The sequence below is a fragment of the Nomia melanderi genome, chromosome 1, assembly GCF_051020985.1.
Source record: "Nomia melanderi isolate GNS246 chromosome 1, iyNomMela1, whole genome shotgun sequence".
Taxonomy (NCBI): Eukaryota; Metazoa; Arthropoda; class Insecta; order Hymenoptera; family Halictidae; genus Nomia; species Nomia melanderi.
The window spans coordinates 20,350,151-20,374,786 of NC_134999.1; the positions used below are offsets into that span (position 1 = coordinate 20,350,151).

The window sequence follows — 24,636 nt, forward strand, 5'->3', positions numbered from 1 at the left end:
CCGATAAATCCCGCTTGCTAAGTAGATTTCACGCTCCCGTGACATGAAAAGTTGTAATTATTGTCGGTAACATGAATACTCGCATGTATATTCAATGTTCTACACGGGACACAAGGTAATAAATGGATCGCGGATGTTCGCGGAGATTCGAACTGTTCAAAATCGAATCGGAAGAATGAAATATAAAATCGTTATCAAAAATACAATAATTCTCCACGGCAAATATTCGAATGATACACTTTATGCCCAGGTATAATTCTTTGTCAAGATATTTTTCGAATAGATTATATTATATTTTCAATATTTGTATTATTTTATATATTATTTTCAATATTATCAGTAAGAAGAATCGTTTACACTGCTCTCTAAAGCTATTTTTTCAAATGCATTTCAAATATCGCAATGATACAGTTGTCGAGGAAAAAATGCGAGAAAAATTCGGAACGCAAAGGGTTAATGGTTCATATGTTTCTCGTATTCCATGCAACCTATGGAAGTTTGCACCCTCAAAAAATACCGAGCGCCACGAACGCAGTGTTTTTTTCCAGATGCACGCCGATATCGTTGCACCTTCGGTCCACAATAAAGCCAGGTGTACCGAAGCGCGGGTAAAACTTCCCCGTCGAACGCTTCGCGCTCCCAAAATCCTGGAATAACCATAAATCCCGGTTAGCCCGTCGATTCTCACGGATTACAATTTTCCTTCCATTGTGAACGGCGAATTTCGTAGTCGGGTTGCCGTAGGACAGGCCGTTTCCCCTCTTCTCCCGTGCACGTATTTTCCCGACAGGTCTCGCGCGCCCGCGCGCGCGGGCGCGCCGGTCACTTTATTTTTCACGATCCCCGTGGCCGTAATTTCGTGCGATTGGATTTGCTCCCGGGGCGAAGTAAACGTCGGCCGCGTGGGTGCGCGCGGCTCCCGTTTTTCGAGATAGAAAAATCCCCACGAGGTTGAAAGGGACCGTTCAAACCGTGGAGAAGTATTTTTCCGCCGTTAAACGGCCGGGCCGGTTGATGAAAAGCCTGGGAAATTAACGGCGAAGATCCTCCGGGGCGACGGCGAAGCGGAAACGATTTAAACGGATATCGTGCGGTTCGCGCACCGGGTGCCTTTCAAATTATTTTGGAAGTCGGGCTTGCGGGGACGCGGTTGAGCATGCAGAGATAAGGTTAATTAGAGGACGGCTGAGTGCAACCGCTGCGGAGTCACTTCGAATAGGAATTGTCTAATGATTATCTGCTAATTGTCCGCCGATGGTCTGAAACGTCTGCTTCGTCTAACGCTCGCGCGATAATCGTGGGGATCATGCGATGCTCGCGGCGATCAACCGCATCGTTCGAATAATCGTCGGATCGTCGTTCGACGATCGTCGAGATCGTCTGATTCTCCAACCGTGGCGATCCGAGCGGAATGAAATCGAACCGCGCGGGGCAAACCGGAACAAGCTGTACGCGAAACAAAACGAATTGCAGTTGAAAACACACGAAACTGGAGAACGGGAGCACTCGGAACGTCACAGGACCAGAAGGAGCAACGAATTCGAAAGCGGAAAACAGAAAACTCGCGCGCAGTTTTCCGCGTGACCGTCTCGCAGGACGCGGTTCCCACACACACACGGCTCTGTCATATCGGTTTACAGTCGCAATTGAAACGGAAATCGAGGCGCGCCATTTCGAGCCGTGTACCGCCCCGAGGCTTTGCTTCATTTAAATACGCGAGGGAAGAAACCACGGGAAGAACGATAGCCGTCGTTCGTACAACGAACGGGGAAAACAGGAAGAGCCTTCGGTTAAAAAGAAAACGAATCGTTTAACCAGTTGTAACTCGAGGGACGCGGAAAGTTTCGTGTATCGGCTTTTTTCCCGCGACAATGAGATATCTCGAGTGAAATCTCGAGTGGACGCCGCGGAATAAGGGCTTTCGCCTTCTCTTCAACCCTCGCGACGTGATTTTGCACGCGTTTCGCTCACGAAAAGAAGAAAAGGAATTTCGTTTTCTGCTTCCGCGTGGAGCCACGCGGCTCTCGACGCGAGACCGTGTTTCGACGACTCTTTTAATTGTTTCGAGAAGAATATTCGTTTAGTTAGAACTGGATGGGCTGCTGGAAACTTACGACTGCTAAAGGAATGAAAGACTCGCACAAAAATTAAAACATAATGTACTTACAGATATTTCTGACTATTCTATAATTAGTTATTTCGTATCTAATCAATTATTCTACCGGGAATCATTTCTACGAGAGAATACCGATCATTTTGAGGTTAACCGCTGCAAGACGAGCGTCGCCATATTGTCGGCACATTAGTCGCCATATTGTCGGCGCGTTGACGCCATATGTTCGCCATATTGTCGCGATATTAGACTCTCATACTTGAAACCTTAAGTTCCAAGCGAATAACTTGATTCTTTTACCAACGAAAATTATATTCCCTTCGAACATTCGTAAGTCCAATGCGCAAACATTCATAATCGCGTGATTAGAGTGATATACAATTGCGTGATTCGCTTTCCAATGGAAGTAAGCTCGAAAGAATCCTCTTGAAATCAAGGATTACCAGCGAATGCTTGCTGTAACAGTAGCTCACAGGGTATATATCCATCCGGCCGGGATATATCCCCGTTCGAGTCGGCGACGCGTAAACGATCGAACGACTGTTCCGCGACGGAAAGATTAATTCGGTTACGAGGCTCTTTTCAGGGGAATAAATCGCGGCTGCGACCAGCTGGCCGTCCAGCTCGTAACTGCGGAGAATATTCGCGATCGATTATGTTATCTATGTGCGGCCGCGTGTGTACATGGATGTTTGCGTGGGTGTATGTTGGCAGTAGTCCGGCCATTGAGGAGAGAATCGACGAGATCGAGCACAAAGCGGGCCACGCTCGCTCGACCACGTCTCCCTATCGCTTTCAAAGGGATCGAGAAATTTTCAAATTGCCTCATTACCAAAGGAAGGAAGCATAGAGAGCCGGTGTATCGGACGGAAAGGCTTTCGATGCACTTTCTTGACAAAAGCGGCCCGCGACGGACACTGTCCTCGCTGCTTTCGACGGTTTCCAAGGGACACGAGCGCAATCACTCTTGCATAACGTGTTCTACGGTCAAACACCGAGCACTGTTTGGAACAGTGGATCGTTTAACCCTCTCCGGACGAGGATTTTCGGAAGCGGGAAAGTGAATTAGACGTCTAACGTTCGAACACTGGGAAACAAGGAAAGCGCACGCTCATCTTGTATCGTTTACGCGATTCTCCGATGATAACTTCCGATTTGAAGTATACAAGAACCGATAGAAAGATCTAGCGAATTTCTCGTGTTTCGACAGAGACACGCGTAAAAATAATTTATTTATACGTCGCCTTACGCAAAACGCGGTCCGTCGATGGTCACGAACGCGCGACGCCGGCGACGCGCGTGTTAATCCATCAAATGATACCTGCTCGTCAAGCCCGTCACGCGACGCTCCCCGCGAAATATTCATTTCCGTTTCGCGATACGGGACGCGGATTTTCATGGGAAACAGGGACAGGAAACGTGCGTTGATTTGGAAAACGCCGCTGTAATTGAGTGTTCGGAATACGAAATTAAACAGCCGAAATGTTGTTCCTTCCATATCGCATTACAAGCATTTACGCGCGTTTACAATAAAAACTCGATATTTCCGAATGAAAAACGCCGTTTTCCCTGAATCGAGCCAAAGACTACAAACCGAATTCAACGAATGAGCGTACTCCTCTTTCCCATCCACTATCGCGAAAGCAGATCCACGGCAACCTAATATTCCCAATCGTTTCCGTGAAATCCGTTCGATCTCGCGGCCAATCAAAACGATTGCCTCGCGAAGAAAAAAATTCGATTCCCGCGTTTCCTCGATTCCTATTCTCTTTTTTTTCAAACAACGTATCGATTCCGTGAAAAAGATCCACGGCAATTTCGCGCGACGAGCCTCTCTCTCGCAGTCGATCCGTTCGGAAACGAACGCATCGCGCAAAGTGGATACCGCGCGCCGCGTTTCTATGGAGCGCGAATATTTCGATCGCCATTGTTACGTCGCCCGCCGGGATTCCGTCTTCCGTTCAGCCGATTTTTCCTTTCCGAGAGCGGCTCGATCTCGATCCGGCCGGAATGGAATCTCACGGAGGAGACCGGTCTCGAGAACAAACGGAATCAAATTCGATAAGGAAAAATACGCGGGCGAGGGCCGCGAGGCAGTTTCCGATTCAATTATTTCCCGCGAGCGGAGCCAATTCCTGCCGATAAATCTTCCCGCGGTGAAATCGACCGATCCCTACCCCCCGACCCCTCGCGGCCCGGTCGTTGTGACCCTGTTTCGGTGCCGTCGCGACAACAGGCTTTGCCGTTACAAGCCTCGTTCGCCCGTTGTTCGACGAATTTCGGAATGTAACCGGCGAACGCCGGACGAAGATTTATCGCGCGGAACTCGCTCGACGTCGGCCTAACTCGTGGATCCTCTTCTGGAACGGACTCCGCGCACGGGGATGAAGTCTTACGTAAGAGGCGCTCGTCGGGGATTCGAATCGGACGGATTTATGTGGGGAACTGGAGTTCGCCGGGATATACGCGTCGCTGTGCCGTTGATTAACACGTCGACAGCCGCGAAAGCTGCGGAGTTTTATGTGTCGGTTGTTCTTTTGCGGAAAGATAAGGAAGAACGGTTGCTTATCACTTGGTATCGCGATTCTTGCGTTACGCTGTTGTCTAGTTTACACTAAATTACTTCAAATACATCGAAACGGAAATCAAACTTCTTAAGATATTTGATTTCTATATTCAAATCTTCACATGTAACAATTATAGTCAGCTATTATTATTGTGGGAATGGATGTACTTGAGTGTGTGAATAGATGTATTGATGAGTGATGAATGTGTGCAATAGATGAATGCGACTGTGTGAGCGCGTTTTGAATGAACGTTCAAAGCATTGGAATATTCTAGGTTATATTGATTTTCTCTATGTGTTAATAATGTTCGTTTTTTTTATGAATCTAGAATATTCCAAATGTGAAGTTAATGCATGGTAGTGAAAGAATGTTCTAGAAAGTGTGCGAGTGAGGCAAGAGCATCTGAGTATATAAATAGTGTGTGCGTTGTTTGATTTAGTTAGTGTTTTATTGTGAGTTGTCAAGAAATAATTATACTGTTTCTAATAAAATTCTCTTTCTCCTACACTATTGAACAGTTTTATTCAGTTATCTGGCGAGTGAATTTAAAATTGACCTTTAAAATTGACAAGAATCAGAAAATATCAAAAAATCGACTTAACACTAGAACTACCGAGCATTTAGTACGATTAACATACAATTCCTATAAAAATTGTAACAATAGATTATTTTCAGTTTCTTCAGGCATTCATTGCAATACTCAAATGAAACTATTTATTTTCAAAACCACTTCGAACATTCAATGCGTCGAAGATATCAATAATTGCTAAAAAATCGAAACTAGTCATTTTGACTGGTACGGTAGTTCTGGTGTTAACCATTCTTCTAAGCGACTCGATTTCTAATTGCTTTCGCCTGATATGAAAGCTCCGGCGATCGGTAACGGTCAACGCGTTAAGAAACAACGTTACCCGAAGCGTCAATTCGCATCCGAGTGTTCCGCGTCAACGCGATCATCGAATAATTTCAGAGTAAAAGGGTTAAGGTCGTTTACTCGGCTAATCAACAAGTTGGCGAGAGCGAGGCCGTCGAGAGAGAGTGATTCGACAACAACGTCTCGTGATCCGAAGCGTTTCCCACGAAGCAATGGCTCGTGTACCTCGTTGTCGTTCGATCTCGAGCGTAATTTCGTACAGCACGCTCCACGGGGCACGGGAGTGGATATTAATAACGGATTCGTGTGTAATAACGCCGTCGCGAAATAATCGCTGTCACGACAAGAGTCAATGTTCACATAAATAACCGTGGACCTGCGCGGTCGGCAGCCAGCCGTACAGTCAGCCTATAGACCGGTCGACGCGCAAAGGGCGTGCTTGCGACGTCATGTACATTATTATCATTATAGTATGAATGTTAATACGAATGTTAATGTACATGCTCGGGAACGATGCAGTGTCTTGGTAACTAAAATATTGCTTCGGAAACTGTACTGTTGCTCCAGGAACTGCAGTATTCGAGAACTCCACTGTAGCTTCGAGAATTATACCGTTACTTCCGGAACCACGCCATTCCCTTGGAAACTATCGAAAGATAACGAGTCACTTCCTTCCGAATTTATATCTTCGATGTCACCATTAACACCAGATTTACGAAAGTTTACTATACGCTTTGTCCCACTGTTCCTAGAAAATGGAATGTTCGTACGGATCGCGGAAATTGTAGGGCAAAGGATCGTAATGAGTACTTGCATAATTGCGTGAAATCGACTGAGATTATTGTAGTATCGTAGTTTTAAGACAGTGGGACAGCGAGTGTTCCAAGGGCCATAAAAGAGAAAAGGACTCATGGAGATCAGTCCCAAGATTCGACTGGATAAAATTATAATCAATTGAAGAGAAAAACAGATCTCGATCTCCATGATAATATTTGTGAAACAAAAACTGATTCATCATTGCATTACAGGAAGCCAATAATCTATATAAGTGTCTGAAAACGTTATGTATCGGTTTCCTCTGAAACTCTCATGGAGAATCGGAATAGAATCATAATTTGTATCAGATATGTCGTTCTATTTCTATATTCTATTTCTTCTTAGCAAGAGGTGAGAAGTAACAAATAAATATAGTATCGTAGTTCTAAGACAGTGGGACAGCGAGTGTTCCAAGGGCCATACAAGAGAAAGGGACTCATGGAGACCAGGCCCAAGGGTTGCTGGGTTTTTCCGAAGGATGCGTAAGCGAGGATGAGTGCGTGGTGGTGAGAGTAGGGTGTGTTCGAGAATTTTTTGGAAGTGTGAGTAAAAAGAATGCTTGTGGAGGAGAGAATGATTTTTAAGCGATGGCGAGAGTTTTTAGAGAGTTGCGTTGACCTGAGAATAATTGATATAATTAACTTTATTCAATTATCTATTTCCAGTGTTTCTTTTTAAATAAAAGATATTTAAAACCATTAATATCACACTATCGTTAAATAATGTTCGAAACGATTCAACGTTCGTCGAATTTACATGTTCCGTGAGAAAAAAACGTCCATTTCCGATTATCCGGCATTGGTTCGTTAACCAGTTCACTGTGGAATTTAGTTGGAAAAACCTCTGGTCCTGCGCGCAATAAAATCGAAAAATGGAGCGTGTACTCGTCGAGCGCAGGACGAATGCGCGTAAAGTATATTTTAATGAAAGATCGAAGCGAGACAAAGAAGAATCACATGTTTATATGAAAAAATGAAGAATTCATCGCTGAAAGAATTGGTATCAAGCTTCACGATGGCGTGTATACTCGTCGAACACAATTAACTGGTTAAAGGTTAGTCCTGCAGAATCTAACGCTGAGCAGAAAAAGAGAATTCCAATAAGCCGCGGTGAATGCGTGAAATTTCAAAGCTGGCTGCACGCGGTGCACGATAAGCGTGCAGTATCATAGTCGATGAACGTCATCGTCGTCGACGTGCACGCTCGACGACGTCCTCCCGTGCTCACCGCCGATTCCGTCGAGTGAGCCGAGCTCGCTCGCGTTCGCGTTCGTGGACGCCATTAAGTAAATGAGAAAGGAGACGCGCCGCGGCACTTCCGCGCGAGGGACTAACGACCGAATGCAATTTTCAAATTATTCTTTCTCCTCGAACACGGCTCGTTACCGCAGCGATATATTTAGACGCGCGAGCCGGAAACGAGGAGGCCGGACGTGTATTTATCGCGCGATCGAAATCCCTCGGCTGTCGTACGCACGCTTCGCCTGCGCCGCTCGCACGGTCTATTCTTCTTTTTCCCCTCTTTTTATTGGCGAGATTATGCGGGCTATTCATTCGGCGAAGTGATTAGCTCCGTGAAACGAACGGTGGGGGTGGCTCGGCGAGATTACGCGCGCGGAGAAGCGATCGACGGTCTCGCGGACGGAACTCGCTGGTATCCGGCGAACGGAGTTGGCCACTTTGTTTTTTACCGGCTCGACTCGCGAACTGTTTATTCGCCGAAGTGATTCACTCGGCAAAACGGGGAACGGGAAAATTTGATGGGATTACACGCGTCGCGGAGCACTCGAGTGTTTCGCGAAATTTCAACGCATTCGGAGTTCGGTCACTTCGGAAATTCCTACGGGCACGGTTATATAGGCCATTCGGTTTTACAACGTATTAGTTACGTACACTAGAACTGGACGTAATATCACTCGAATGACCGAGATTCTTATTATTAAAATGATGACGCTTCGTGCAAGCACAGATAGGAAGCACTTGGAGTCTCAAGAAATCTCCTCTCCTAATTTTAATGACAAATTATAAATAGCTATCTTATTACTCGATAGATTTATCGTTGATGTCAGTATTCCTACCTTACGTAATAATCATGGCACTTGAAAGACGATTAATTATGTCGTGCTAGAAGGCGATCTCTCCAAATTGTAATAGGAGATTCGGTTTGAGCGCCTGGCGCGACACGGGACTGTTTCCTTTAAGAAGTGCTTAAAGCACGTGGCCCGATGGTGGACCATAAATTAAGTGTCACATCTCAATAAACGTACTCTTTATTTTTCTATAGCAATTTTACTGTTTCTGCCTACCGCACCTATGATACAGACCTCAAAATTACTACAGATTATTACGTCAATGAATACCAGACCTAACGCACCAATGTATTACTTCCTTGAACCGCGAGTCTGCGAGATAAAGGCGTAAGAAAAAAGACGGTGGCGAGTTCGGCGCAGATCGAGAACGAAGAACGGACAATTTAAAATATCGAGTGATTCCCCGCGGCTCGTAGCGTGAGAATTACACCCGCGGGACGAGTTTTATTTTTAATTGGCTGTTTCTCGCACGGCTTCCCGGCGAGATGGGAAAGCAAGCTTCTCCTCAAAGAGGAGGGCGGCCTGTCCGCCCTCGGCCCGCCCCCGCCCTCCACGGTAATCGGAGAACGACTTCTCGAGCAATTTATTCTGAATTCGTTGCCGCATTTCGCATTTGCATTTAAATGGTTTATTATTGCGAGAGACGTCATAAATTTCCGATGTTTCATCGGAATTTCATATCCGAGGATACCTTTGTATTTAGATTTCTCGGTGCCGAGGGCGAGGGGGCGGATGGACGGACGAACGGACGGACGGACGGACGGACGGACGGGATCGAGGTACCATCGGCTCTTTCTTTGTAGCGACGAGGCATCGGACCTGCTTTCCGATCGACGGAATATTCGAGCGATCGGTGATCGATGGGGGACAAGCGCCGACGAGAACGTCAATCGTCCCGTTCGCTCTCGGCGCCCTTTAACCCCTTGTTTTATAATACCGCGTCGGACTCGCGAAAATTTCGAGCGTGGGTCGGCGAATGTAAATGTCGTTGTTAGACTACGGATCTTTATGGAGATTCGAATCGTTGAGAGTGTAATTAGGGCAGCTGCGTTACGATGGAAACTAGGTACTAACCGGTATCATGGAGGACACTGTACATTCGATGTTTTATGTAGCATTATAGTATGTTATTGTGATTATTATATTACGTTTCATGAGTCATCAGTGAAATATACCAGTGAATACATTCGGGTATATACTTTCAGAGCAAAAGATAAATTAGAACAGTTGCATCGCGATAGAAAATAGATGCGAGTTTCATGAAGGACACTGTACGTTGGATGTTTTATGCATCATTCTATAGTTTATTAGACATCACAAGTGATCGGTGAAATATACCAGCAAATAAGATTCGTTCGTTGCTTGTACTTTCCGAGGAAACGATAATTCGTTCCGCCGCGTGCCAAATGCACGCGAAATTTCTCTTCGAAAATGACGCGCGCACTCAACAGCCGCAGCCGACAGACAGGTCGAAAAATCCCCGATCCCGGTTGAAGCGCGCCGATCGAAGATTATCCGCGGCGAGAGACACTCGCCGACCGGAATTTCTCCCGAAGTGAAAGCTTATTTAAACTGCAGAACGCCCGCCGCTTATATAACCGGCAGGGCGCAATTTCGAGGATCGAAACTCGTTAAATGCATAGCGTGCGCGGCCGCCCTTGCCTTGCCGGGATTCCGATCGTCGATCGATCGGTATCGACGCGTCGGCCACGCGACGCGATCGGAATTGCCTTTTTAAGCGGCCCCGGGGATTACAAAAGATTCCAACAAAATTACTCGGCGTGAGTTCTCTCGCGTTCGTTCGCGTCGCGCGAGACGCGTGTCGCTAAAGCGGCGAGAAGAGAAATTCGGAAAGGGAGGGAAAGATCGGAGAAATTGGACAGTGGAGAACAAGATAGAGATATTCGAGAGAGAGAGGAGTTACAGAAGATGCTAGGGGGAGGGTTGAAAATAGAGAAGTTGAGGCAAGATGAAGACTCGAAGAGAGGAATTAAGGAAAAAGCATAGAAAAGTTAGGGGAATCAGAGAGATGGACAGGAGTTGGATAGTGGTACAGATTAGGAAAACAGAGAAAGGGAGAGAGAGACGTTAGAGAATGTTATCAGAGACAAAGAAAGCCAGGAAGTTACAGAGATAAGATGCTGAATTCGTTAAGAGAAGTTACGGAGGAAAAATAGAAAAGTTAGCGAGATAGAGGGGGTGGCAGAAGTTAGAGTAATACATATTAGGAAAACAGAGAATAGAGAGATATTAGAGAATGTTATCAGAGACAAGAAAGCCAGAGAAGTTACAGAGGTAAGATGCTGTGCTCGAGAAGAGAAGTTACAGAGAAAAAATCGAAAAGTTAGCGACAGACAGAGTGACAAAAGTTAGAGTGAACTATAGATTAGGAAAACAGAGGAAGAGAGAGGCAGACGTTATAGAATGTTACCAGAAAGAGAGAGCCAGCGAAGTTACGGAGACAGGGAAGAGCGGAGACGTGGAAAGGTAGGGAAAGCGAAACTTTAATAATCGAGACGCCGGCATTAAGAGAACGGCTCAACTTTTTCCCCGCGCGGCGCGGCACGGCAATTTCCTCTATTTACCCTCGGATCGATAGCATCCCCGTGCCACGGGATTAACAATACGCACGCCGGCTACATCTTTCCGCGTCGAATCGACGCGCGACGAAACAGTTCGATAGTATCGCCGTAAATAAACGACGGCCCGTACGCAGCAGCTGTGCCCGCGCGACTCCACCGCGACGCGACGCGACGCTCGGCTGTCGCCGCTTTTATTAGAAACTTCAAAACCTTTGGTCCCGAAGGACTCCCATCGGCCATTAATTCGCTCCGCTTCTCGTTGGTCCCAACGCGCGCGGAGTTTATATCGGTCGCGCTTTCGAGTTCCGCCGAACGGAACGGAGTGCCTTCTATTTTCACTTGGAAAAGGGACATTTTTCAGCTGTTTAGTTTGGAAACTGGATTGCTTTGACAATTATACTGCTGATGGGAGGGCTGAATTGCGTGGGATGTCGAGGCTTTTAATTATTGGCTCGAATGAGTTCGATATTCTGGAATGGAATTGTTTTATTAGGAGAGATATTGGAGTTTTGCATTGGAAGTATTAAGTATAGGTTGAGAATCAGAGCTATAGTGTCTCTAACGATGGAATTGTAAATAATAGTTGATTACAATTGTGACATGTGAACGTTGGAATAGAGAAATGAAATATCTTAAGAAGTTTGTTTTCTGTTTTGATGTATTTGAAGTATATATTGCTTTTGATAATTCCATATTTAACGAGCTCGCGGGATTTGATGCTGGTTTAAATGCATCGTTGCTATAATAATTTATTCCTCGTCTAAACAACTCTGCAACTTCTCAATAAGGATTCCGCAATGGAAACCTAATCCCCCAAGCGAATAACAAAGTATTACGAAGTTCGCAGCGCAACAAAATAATTTCAAAAGCCGCGATTTCGCGAGCCATGAAATCGTTATCGTTAAAACGTTGCCGTTGGTCGCGATAAAAGACAAAAGAGACGGCACAATGGGAAGGAGCACTAGAGGCAAGGAATTACGAACCGCGTCACTTTGTTTTATCTTTATTCATGAACCGCGACTATCGAAAGAGATTTCGAACTTTCCAGTAGCATCGTGTACACGCGAGGTACAATAAAATCGACCGTTTCCGAATGTTTTACGATCGGATCGCGAGGGAAGGCGTGTGTAATCGACGAATCGAATCGTTCGGCACGGCTACCTTGCTGTAGGATTGGTTGTTGTTTTTGCCCGACGAGTAATGAAACGTGAGTGCCGGAAATTGGAAATTTGAATGATATCGACTATTATTGGCAGCCAATTCTCTTGATATACTTTTGTTTGTTGTAACAGTTTTTGTTATTGTGTATAACTCACGGTTAGAATTTTAGGTCTGAAGCTTGGACGGTTTAAATTTTCAAACTTTCGAACTTTCAAATCTACAAATTTCAAGTTCTCAAGATTTCGAGCTTTCCAATTTCCAAATATCAAAGTCCTCAAACTCTCAAGCTTCCCAATTTCCAAATATCCAAGTTCCCAAACTTTCAAACTTTCGTACTCCCAAACATTCAAGCCCTCAAATTCTCAAGCTTCCCAATTTCCAAATATCCAAGTTCTCAAACTCCGAAACTTTCCAATTTCCAAATATCCAAGTTCCCAAACTTTCAAACTTTCTAATTTCCAAGTATCCAAACTCCCAAACTTCCCAACTTCCAAATATCCAAGTTCCCAAACTCCCAAACTTCCCAATTTCCAAATACCCAAGTTCCCAAACTCTCAAACTTCCCAATTTCCAAATACCCAAGTTCCCAAACTCCCAAACTGTCCAATTTCCAAATACCCGAGTTCCCAAACTCTCAAACTTTCATACTCCCAAACGTTCAAGTCCTCAAACTCCCAAGCTTCCCAACTTCCAAACACCCAAGTCCTCAAACTCTCAAACTTCATATTCCCAACCATTCAAGTCCTCAAACCCTCAAACATTCAAATTTCCAACTATTCGCGTCCTCGAATTCTAAAAGCTAATTCCTCCATTAAACCAGAACACAACCCAAACCTTCAACCCCGTTATTCGAATATTCTCGTGCGCGATAACTCACGCACTTGAACCGCGACAAGGAAACGGGTTCACAGGCAGCCGACAAACGGTAACATATCAAACACCGCGGGGTTCCGAGGGAAGATCGAATTCGTGCCGGAAGAGCCGCCGGAGCGCACGGGAACGCGCGGCAAAGTTTAAGCGAGCAGCGCGCCGCTGCTGTTCGACTAACTTTTCGAAGCGACAACAGTTCCCAAGGCCGTGACAACGGACAAGTTCGTCGCTGCCAAGAGCCGGGACCGAAGAGGACCAGTTTGTTTCGGAAGTCGGTCGCGTCTGCGACGAGGAATCGCGGATGTTGGCCCTCGTGATTCCGTGACGCATGTCAAACGTCCCGTTCAACCTGAAAATAAATTCGCTCGTTACCTCCGCGCGACTGTTAACCCTCGCATTTCCGTCTCCCTCGACAGCTGACGTCGTTATCGCGAATTCATTACCGTTCCCAGCATTTCCTAGCGACGCAACCGGAAAATCCCTTGGCTCTGATTTTTCTCCGAGCGCGGCGCGCTCTGCCATTTTGTCGCGATTTCTCGTCGAATGCGCGTGATCATGGAATTTCGACACTATTCGTTTATTGCGTCGAATGAATATAACTTTTTCGATCTTCTATGATCTACATAGTGATGCTTTAACCAGTTAAGTGTGGAACTTCGTTTGAAAAATCTCTCATTCTGCACGCAATGAAATCAAATAATGAAGTGTATACTCGTTAAACGCAAGCTAATGCACTTAAAGTATATCCTAACGAAAAACTAAAGCAAAACGAAGAAGAATTACATGTTTGTCTCAAAAAATAAATGATCCATCGTTGAAAAAGTTAGCACAAGAGTTTTAAGATGACGTGTATACTCGTCAAACACAGTTAACTGGTTAAGAAGTTAAACAGAATCACTCGATTCTCTTGTTCAAACAATACTTCGTTATCTATTATACTTCACAACGTGGAATATTCCTAGAGTGATCAACGACAGATACATAGAAAATTACTGACAAATTAATAGTAGTAATTAACCAAAGGAATAACCCTTTAAGTCTAGGAATCTTCGATATAATAGAGAATAACTCAGTTCAATCATCTGTTGGCAACTGAGTATTCCAAACATGAAAGTTTGATGTCAGCAGAGTGTCGACATGCGTCAGGAAAGAGTTAACATCCGCAAAGAAAATCAAGTGCAAGATCCTATCCGTTTAAAGCGATTCGCTCGGATTTCCCGTGAAGCGGTTCTCTTCTCGGATCCGACTGCGAAGAGGATTACCCGGATGAGACGACGCGACGATACACGCGGAGAGACCGGAAACGCGTGTCGCCGCGATTCTCTCGTATCGAGAAATCCTCGGGGTTTGTCCGGCGCGACGTCGTTCCCGCGCGCGCGGTTATTCGCTGCCCACCCCGGCGAATCAAATTTTCAAGAACCACACGGCCATGGTATTTCCCAGAGGAGTGTGTAACTCGATTGCGAAGGAGAACGCGAACTTCCGAGTTTTCGCGCGCGGCAGGCGGAACGCGGCTCGAATAATCGCCACGTCAACCGGGGATGTTGAAGGATGTTTATACGGCTAACTCAATACCAGTTTATTCGATGTCGGGTAATTTATTTGATATTATTAGCGTGCTATTCGATTATTGACACGCTCGCTGACGGTGTCACGTGTTCTCTATGACTCCGAACCCGCGTCCGGAATAGAGAATGATAAATTGGGCTTCCGCTGTTGTTGGAAGTCGGGTTTCGGGATATTGAGATCGATGGTTCTTCTTTGTCGTGTCGTTTTGATGCTTGAATATTTTCATATTGGTTTTAATGTTTCGGCGGTTCATTTAGGAAAGTGTCGCGGAGGTTCCTAGTGTATGAAGACTTCTTAATTGATGTTCGTCAGATTGTGAAAATATCTTGATATTTTAATATTCTAATATTCTAATATTCTAATATTCTAATATTTTAATATTTCAATATTCTAATATTTTCTTATTCCAATATTCTAATATTCCAATAGTCTAATATTCTAATAGTCTAATATTCCAATAGTCTAATATTCCAATAGTCTAATATTCCAGTAGTCTAATATTCCAGTAGTCTAATATTCCAATAGTCTAATATTCCAGTAGTCTAATATTCCGATAGTCTAATATTCCGATAGTCTAATATTCCAGTAGTCTAATATTCCAGTAGTCTAATATTCCAATAGTCTAATATTCCAATAGTCTAATATTCCAATAGTCTAACATTCCAGTAGTCTAATATTCCAATAGTCTAATATTCCAATAGTCTAATATTCCAGTAGTCTAATATTCCAGTAGTCTAATATTCCAATAGTCTAATATTCCAGTAGTCTAATACTCCAATAGTCTAATATTCCGATAGTCTAATATTCCAATAGTCTAATATTCCAGTAGCCTAATATTCCAATAGTCTAATATTCCGATAGTCTAATATTCCAATAGTCTAATATTCCAGTAGTCTAATATTCCAGTAGCCTAATATTCCAATAGTCTAATATTCCGATAGTCTAATATTCCAATAGTCTAATATTCCAGTAGTCTAATATGCCAGTAGTCTAATATTCCAATAGTCTAATATTCCAATAGTCTAATATTCCAATAGTCTAATATTCTAATATTCTAATATTATAATATCTTAATGTCCTAATATCCTAATATTCTAATATTCTAATATTCCAATATTATAGGATTTCAATACTTACTTTACCTTAATATCCTAATATCCCAACACTTAAATACTCTACCATTTCCATATTTCCACATTCATTTCAACACTTCAAAACCTCCCAAACCATGAACCCTCGACTAATCTTCAACTTGTCGCGAACAAACTAGACAAAAATGATCCATCCCCAACGTCTCATTCCTCAAGAATAATTTCAAACCACTCGCAACCTACATCACTCCTACCCAATAATATTCACAAACGAATCCCCAGCTCTCTAAAAATTTCAACACCCCCGAAGTACGCCAGCTACGAAAACCAATGCAAACAACGCTCACGAAGCACGCTGAAAACTGCAATGCTCAGCCACTGTCGCTGCACACGCGACGACATCCGATGTTCCGCGTTCAAACACGCGTCATCGCATAACCGTGTTCCCCAGCCCCTCCCCCCCTCAGTTCCCCGCGTCCCGCGTGGAATTTGCTTTTCGTATATCGCGTACAAATTTAATAACGAGAGTGGTAAACACCGAGCGCGTCCGCGCAGCTGCGATCCCGCCCGGCCTTCTAGTATAATTACATTAGGATTACGATAGTCGAATGCACTTCGCAGGTAATAGAGGGTGCTCGACCGACGCGGCGCCCGCGATTTTGACGTTGATTAGTCGGAAGCCACCGTTGCATCGTTGCATCGTTGTTGTTGTTGTTGTTGTTGTTTGAATAGGCTTGTCGATCGTTAACGAACGATCCTTTTTCCACCGTTTAAAACCGCGCGGAGTGGATATCGTTTATCGCGGAAACACATTGACAGCGAATTTTCATGTTTTCCAATCAATTTTGAGATTTTCGCGTCGGTGATCGTTCAAACAGCCTGGATTCTCTTCCTGCTATTACAGGATAAATAAGTAATCCGGGGTTTTGTGTTTCGGTAACCTCGTACTGTTAGATTACTTATATTCCATGTTTTGCGTACAATTTGTAAATATTTAACCCCTTGCCGTAGAATGACGAGTGACTAATGAAGATCTCTAGGTTAATTTAACACATTGCGTACTGGTAACGAGAAATCTCGTTTTTATATGAAGACTCTTAGTTATATAACTTTGATCATTACCACAGCATTGAAAAGATATAAAATTGGTTCTGTGTTTCGGTAACGTCGTACCGTTAAATTACTTATATTCCATGTATTATCTTCAAATAATCTTCGATAGTCAAATATTACACGAGCTTAATAGCAATAGTAAATAGCACCAAGGGGTTAAGTAAACTTGAATTTTCCGTTCATTAAGGATTAACCCTTTGCAGACGAATTTCGACATTTTGGACGGATGAAATGTTCATATTTGAAATACTAAATTGCGAGCGAATGATTTAATTACTCCAACAGCAAGAGATTACTGAAAATTCCCTTTTCTATTGTGTAAACATTCAACGTTTAATTTAGCTTCATATGTTGCAAGTTTCCTCCACTTTCAAAACTCTGCATCCGCAGAGTTAAAACCAAAGAACTGAAGCTTCAAACTTTCACGGAATCCAATCATATAACCGAAAAAAAATTCCAACGTAACTCGACTCCACAAAAATCTGTTCCAATACCATCCGCAATGCACACAAAACGAAGGAACTTCATCCGGAAGCCAGTAAACAGCAGCTACAGCTGCTCCCAGAACCACGAGCCCCGATATCAATCGGAGGGCCCAGAAATCAAGCTAAATTCCCTTATCGCCGGGTCGCGCCCTTCCACCGATCCATCAACCGGAGAAATAGGAACGTCCGTCACCCGGGCGACGTTTAAATTAGCTTTTAACCGTATCATTCCAGAAATAAGAGAACGCCCCCAGAACCTCCAGGACGATTGCCGCGTAGGGAAAGACAGGCTGAACCACGGGCTCGTGAATAAACGAGCGTCATCGCGTCTCCGATCAGTTCTATATCAATTAATTAATTAATATACAAAAAACGGAAATTACGTACTGATCTCTCGCTGTTCGAGTAATCGAATCATCCATCCGCGACGTAGTCTTTCAAATATGAACTTTTCATCTCGCGGAAACGTCGACATTCGTCCGCAAAGGGACAGCACTAGAACTACCGAGCATTCGATACCATTGAAGTGTAATCGCTATGAACATTGTAGCAATAGATTATTTTCGGTTTCTTCATACATTCATTATAGTATTCGAGTGAAACTATTTATTTTCAAGATCATTTCGAATATTCAATGCTTCGAAGATATCAATAATTGCGAAACAGAAAAACCGAAACCAGTAATTCTGACTGGTACGGTAGTCCTAGCGTTAAGGAACATCGACGCAACTTCGAGAAACCAAGAACTCGTTAACGATGAAATATTTTTATCAAGCACAACTGTGTTAATATACAGAAAAAGGAAACTACGTACCGATGTCTCGCTGTTAGAGTAATCAAATCATTCGTCCGCGATATAATCTTTCAAATATGAAATTTTCATCTCGCTCTAAGTGTTAAGGAACATCGACGCAACTTCGAGGAACCAAGAACTCGTCGTTAACGATGAAATATTTTGATCAATCACAACTGCGCGAGCGACGTTTAAATTAGCTTTTAACCGTATCACTCCAGAAATAAGAGAACGTCTCCAGAACCTCCAGGACGATCGCCGTGATAGAGAAAGACAGGCTGAGCCACGGGCTCGTGAATAAACGAGCGTTATCGCGTCCCCGATCAGCCGGATCACACGGATAATCCAGCATCGTCGCGATCCCCGCGGTCGTTCGACCAGCGGCGTCAGAATTCGTAAACGACTTTCCATCGGGGGCTTGAAATTCCGCGCGAGCGTGAGAGAGAGAGAGAGAGAGAGAGAGAGAGGTGGAGCTGCGCCATCGCGCGCCGCTGCATTTGACGTAATTCATTGACTTTGACGCGCACCGTGAATTCGCGCGTCGCTCGCTGAATTTAATCCTGACCCGGCCACCCGCCCCTCTCTCATTCCTCCGCTCCGCTTTTCGCTCACCCTGGTCCCGTTCCCACCCGCGCCGACTTATTTCAATTACAATGGCGACGTAAATCCGGCAGCCTCGATGCTTCCCCTCGCATTCGGGTCGCGTCCCAGCAGCCGAACGCCGCGCGTCCCCTCGCGATCGGGCTCTCGCGTCTCGTTGCCACCCGTTTACGGTTTCGGACTAGGTCAGAGGTTGCAGGCCGAAGCTCTGAGTTCGAGGCGTCGTTTTCTTGCAACTTTCGAGTATCGCTGGTTCCTTCGATATGTTGACTGATACGGTTAGAGGAGATTTTGAGACGACAGAGATAACTGATGTTGAATGAAAGGGTATGCGATTGGATTACTAATTCTTACAGTCATCCAATACCCTTTCATTCAACATCAGTTATCTCAGTTATCATCTCGGAATCAATAACTGTAAGAATTAGTAATCGATAATTCCTACTGTTTATCTTTGCTACAGGACGCGTGGAACAATGGTGTTCCGTGAAAGCTAACGCGTTAATTGGTTGTAGAGGTTTCATGTTCCTCAGTGTTTGATCGGAATGTAATGGATTACTCGTAGCTTAGCAATAGAATGAAACTTCGCATTGTTACGTGAAGTATCGAAATAAAGCACCGTTGTTGCTTAATTTATCTATGAATTATCGTTAAATTAGTTTCAAACAATATCAGCTATATCTCGTCAGGAAGTGTTGAATATTTCCATTGAAAAACTTTCGAGTGCAAAGGGTTAACACTAGAACTACCGAGGATTTAATACGACTGATATGTAATCCCTATAAAAATTCTAACAATAAATTATTTTTGGTTTCTTCGGACATTGATTATAGTATTGAAGTCAAAGCTATTTATTTTCAAGATCATTTCAAATATTCAATGCTTATAAGATATCAATAATTGTGAAATAAAACAATTGGAACTAGTCATTTTGACTGGTACGGTAATTCTATTGTTAAAGGAGATTTTGGAAATTGTTAAGGCAGGCGTTTGGCGGAGATGTCAAGTGGATTGTTCAAGGACATGTCACTCGGCGAGATTTCTATAAATTTTTCAGTGCTACGTGATCGGAAATAAAATGTCGCCCACGATAGCGATAATCAGAACACGTATATTTTTGTTAATTAGGAGATTCATGGACTATTTTCAGCAGGCTGGAATTACTGAGAATTTTCTTTGACGAGTCGGAGAGGAGTTCGTTAGGTTCTAAATGATACAAAGACCGTTAAGACACGATGACTGAACGTCATTTTGACTGGTACGGTAGTTCTAGTGTTAATATTACTCTTCTATTGTCAGGCAGTCGAATTGTCTACGGCGAAATTAGTTGGTGGCAAGGGAAACCATACGGCAAGGGGTTAGCGCGGCAGCCGTCGACGCCGTCGATCGATTCGCCGTGAACATCGGCCGCGACGAGCGTCGTCGTCGGCGGCGGGTCCGTGGATCTTGGTAACGGGAGACGCGAAATGAATCCGACGCGACGAGATAATGTCACTCCGCGGACCGTGTGCCGAGCGATGCGGGAAATCGATTTGAACGCGCCATTGTGCAGCGCATTCTGCGCGAATGCGCGCGGTCGGACGCAACAAGCTGAAATTCCCATTCGACGTACGTCGCCGGAAATTTCTTTGCCCGCCGTGCGTTAGCCCGACCGTGAACGGTGCCCGGCGAAAGGGCAGAATCTTCGTCCAGCGACCGTGAACCGCGCGAGTTCACGTGTTGCGACCTGCACATGAACCGATGCAACTAGTGTCGCCGACGATGACGCTGGCAGTTCGATGATCGATCGGATTTTTTGAGAACGAGTGACACTCGTTGAACGACGATTACTCGAAGATATTGATCTGTTAACCTTTAGCACTCTATAATAATAAACTAATTTTTATATTATTTCTAGCGAAAATTAGAAATATAACATTTCTTCGATCTTTTATTTTCCTTGGTACAAAATTTGGATGGGAAATCGAAGATTTCTAGGGTAGTTCCTTTAAGATTCATTAAAGTATTTAATACAACTGGTGCAATATTGGAGCCTACAGAGTTCAAAGGGTTAACGCTTAGCTAACCGAGTGGGGAGATCTCTCATTTCTCACTTAGTATTGTCTTTTACTCTGGTTATCTTTTCTGTTCGCAAGTTTTGAAGTGGTGTGTCTTTATGAATTGAATATTATTTTTCTCATATTCATTGCAATGCTTCTGAGTAAACGTAGACAGAATAAGCGTAGAATTCTTCTCTTCCTCTACTGAATTATGAAAAATATCTCCGTCGAGCGCGATTAGGAAAGAAATCAAAGTAGGGGTTGATTGATTAGCGCTATTGTTACCCGTTTATCTTATGGAGTGTCAGTGCGTTAGCAAGTCTAATTAAGTCAGTATAGGATGAGGATAATACCGATGCAATAATATCAGACTAATTCATTGAATCACCTAATTATCGTTGCTCTCTCCTTAAATATCACTGCAGTCATTCTATTATTACATTATAATAATAAAATTCTACACCACACCGACATTCAAGATAAACGAGCAATAACGATGCGATTCAACGAATCACTAATATTACTCCATCATTACTATTCTCATGCCAGAACATAACTCTATCCTAGTATTCTAGGATGAGGATAGTAACGATGAACTAATATCAGACTAATTCATTGAATCACCTAATTATCGTTGCTCTCTCCTTAAATATCACTGCAGCCATTCTATCACGTTGTAATAATACAATTCCATATCACATCGACATCCAAGATAAACGGGCAATAATGATGCGATTCAAAGAATCACTAATATTACTCCATCGTTACTATTCTCATCCCAGAACAATAGAACAGAATTCGTGCAACGTATCGCAAGGGAGAAGCTTCCTGCGGAACCCGGGATTCCGCGTTGCGTAAGCTAACGGTTCAAGTTAAACGGGACCAACGGATCTCCCGTTGGATGATCAATCGAACGTCCCAAGTCGCGGGGAACGTCGAAGGAACCCCGGAATCCCCGGCGCGCTCCGAGGTAATGCATACGCCCGAAGAATATCGTCGACTCGCGGCTCTAATAGAACACAATGGCCGACTCGCAGTTTTATTTCCTCGCGTTGTGTAATAAATATTTTTCAACGGTAGCGTGCCTATTGTGCGCAACACAATAAAGGCTTCGCGGAGGAATCGTTTCGGCCACGTTCCAGCACGTCACTGTGTCTTATCTCGAACGCACCCCCTCCCCACGACCCGTTCTTATCAAACAGACATCGACGGAGCACTCCGCTCGAGACTATGCGACCTTAATTCTCGCCGACGCCCTTGTTTCCTCCGATGAATGATCGAATTTTCGATACGCGAGAGCGACGCGGGATCCTCGCTTGGGAATTCTTTGGACGTTTCCGAGAGACGGCTGCTGGGAAACGTTCGCTGCGTCACGCCGAGAAATTAGCTAGCGAAATTTCGAGGAGACTCACACTGTTCCGCGGCAACTGTTTTTTAACGCTCGGGAGGCGACTCGGTTGATTTTATACAGCGGAACTATGCAGTCGAATATTTGCCACTTTAACACGTTGAACGATAGAGCGAAATACACAAAATGGAAAAAATACAATATTACATCATTCGACTAAATTGGATTATCATCATTGCACGTTCATCGAACTGAATGTCCCCGCATTAGGTAGCGTTATTTACGATATAGGAACGTTTTCATGTAATCATCGTTTAATTGAGAGAATCATAGTGAATGAAATTGGGCGGGGGTCACCGGTGACCCCCATGGCATTCAACGTGTTAAATTGAACTTGTCGAGAATGAGCGTGAAGTGTATTTTTTTGAGCGTTTTCTTTTCTCCGCGTCGTTCGTTCAGTTCGTATCAGACGTGTTCCGTTTTTCAGTTTTTGTAAACCGTACTACGTACTTTAATAAATGTACAGCTTTCCAAACTGTGTTGTTCATTTTTTCGAATAAATATTCAGAACTTTGTATTGTTACGTGAGATATTTGAATGAGAGCTTCGTTGCTTCATTTATCTGTGAATTATCGTTATCGTCGAACAATGTCTATATATCGGAGAATGTTGAATATTTACAGGGACAACTTTCGAGTGCGATAAGTTAACAAAAGACCGATTTTCTTGAAGAATTATTAATGTCCTGAAAGCATTGGGTATTCGAAGTGAATTGCGTACTAACGAGAAATCTCGATTTTATGTAAAGACACTTAGCTGTGCAACTTCGCTAATTACTACAGCATTGAAAAGATATAAAATTTAATTCGAATTGATTATCGATTTAAAATACATTACATAACAATACATCTGAGTTTTTCTATGCGACATAAGTTGACCTCAGTGAAAATTGCCATCCACAATTCAGTTTCCTGAAAATTACCCGGCACGCAATGTGTTAACAGTGAATAGTTTCGCTTGAGTATTCTAAAGAATGTCTAAAGAAACCAGGGATAATCTATTGTTACAATTTTTATAGGGATTACATATTACGTTGAATGCCGCACGATTTCGTACCGTAAAATACACAAAATGAAAAAGATATGACATTAAATCATTTGATTGAATTGCATTATTGTTATTGCACATTCATCTAGTTGAATGTCACGAAATTAAATAGCATTATTTGTAATATAAAAATGTTTTCAAATAAACATCGTTTAACCCCTTAACTTGCACGCTCGAGTTAATTCGAGCGCGCTAAGCAGGCCAAACTGTGAAAATAACAATGTGAAAGCAAAGAAAAGAAATCGTTTTATTGATATTTATCATTTACATGGGATTGTAAGCTAAAACACTTATTTATTCAAGAATAAAATATAGCCTTTTTCCATGGAACAAAAGCGCAGTATATCAAAATTGATTTTTTTGGCCGGTTTTTTTAAAAAAACGAGTGAATTATAAATTCGATTTGGTTGGTGGTCACCGGTGACCCCCACGGCATTCGACGTGTTAATCGGTAGTTTTACTGTTAAATCGATACGCTTTCGCTTGTATCGTCGGATCAGTTCTAGGCGTGATCTTCGTCACTTTCTTCAATTTCAACTCACGCGTTAAAACGTTCCTCTGCTTACCAATAATTGCACATTAAATACAGAGAATGGTCACAATGCGTCTTAACTTCGGAACAAACTGCCCTCGACAGGGGAACCAAAGCGTCCAGCGAACTGTCCGCAACTGTTTCACATTCCAAAGCACCCTGTGCCGGAACGAGTCGACGGAACTGCTGTATCCAGTCGGCATTTCCCAGATCCCATCAATCCGCAGTTTTATCTCGGCCATTTATCCGGGCCGAGTAAACTCGAACTTTTCTCGCATACCGTGGTGATCGATCGCGCGCGCTCCGAAGACCAGAGCCGCGGAAAGTTAACCCCTTCTCCTTTGATATCGCGATGAAAATGTCTGAACCGAAAGCGACAGATCTAAATGTCGCTTGTTTCGAATGGAAATTAATCGTAACTCGTCCGTTACCGATCTACAATCTGTATATTAGACGTAGATACGGAATAAATACCAATTAGCTATCCTACGATTTATTATTCAATTACAATCGATGCAACTGCGTTATCCCTAATTCATTGGGAAAAGAAATTTCCTTGCCAATTCTACGTTTACTCCAAAGGTTAACGACCGATAATAGAAAAATAGTATTCAATTTATACGTAAAAGAGAATCTAGAACACTTCTGAAATTCAGTTTCAAATTTATCGTAGGTCAGCGGGTTAACCCTTTGCGGACGGAGATTCTATAAAATATACGAAAACTTCAGCAGATGAAGTTAAATTGTCTATCGATTGCTTAATTAATATACAAAAAAGGAAACTACGTACTGATCTCTCGCTGTTCGAGTAATCAAATCATTCGTCCGCGACATAGTCTTTCAAATATGAACTTTTCACCTCGCCAAATGTCGACATTCATCCGCAA

General features: G+C 43.5%; 1 protein-coding gene across 2 annotated transcripts in view; it reads left to right on the forward strand.

The window, feature by feature from the left end:
- Positions 1 to 24,636, forward strand: part of GABA-B-R2 (gamma-aminobutyric acid type B receptor subunit 2) — a 228,323-nt gene that overhangs the window by 131,472 nt on the left and 72,215 nt on the right. The gene's annotated exons all lie outside the window — the stretch shown is intronic.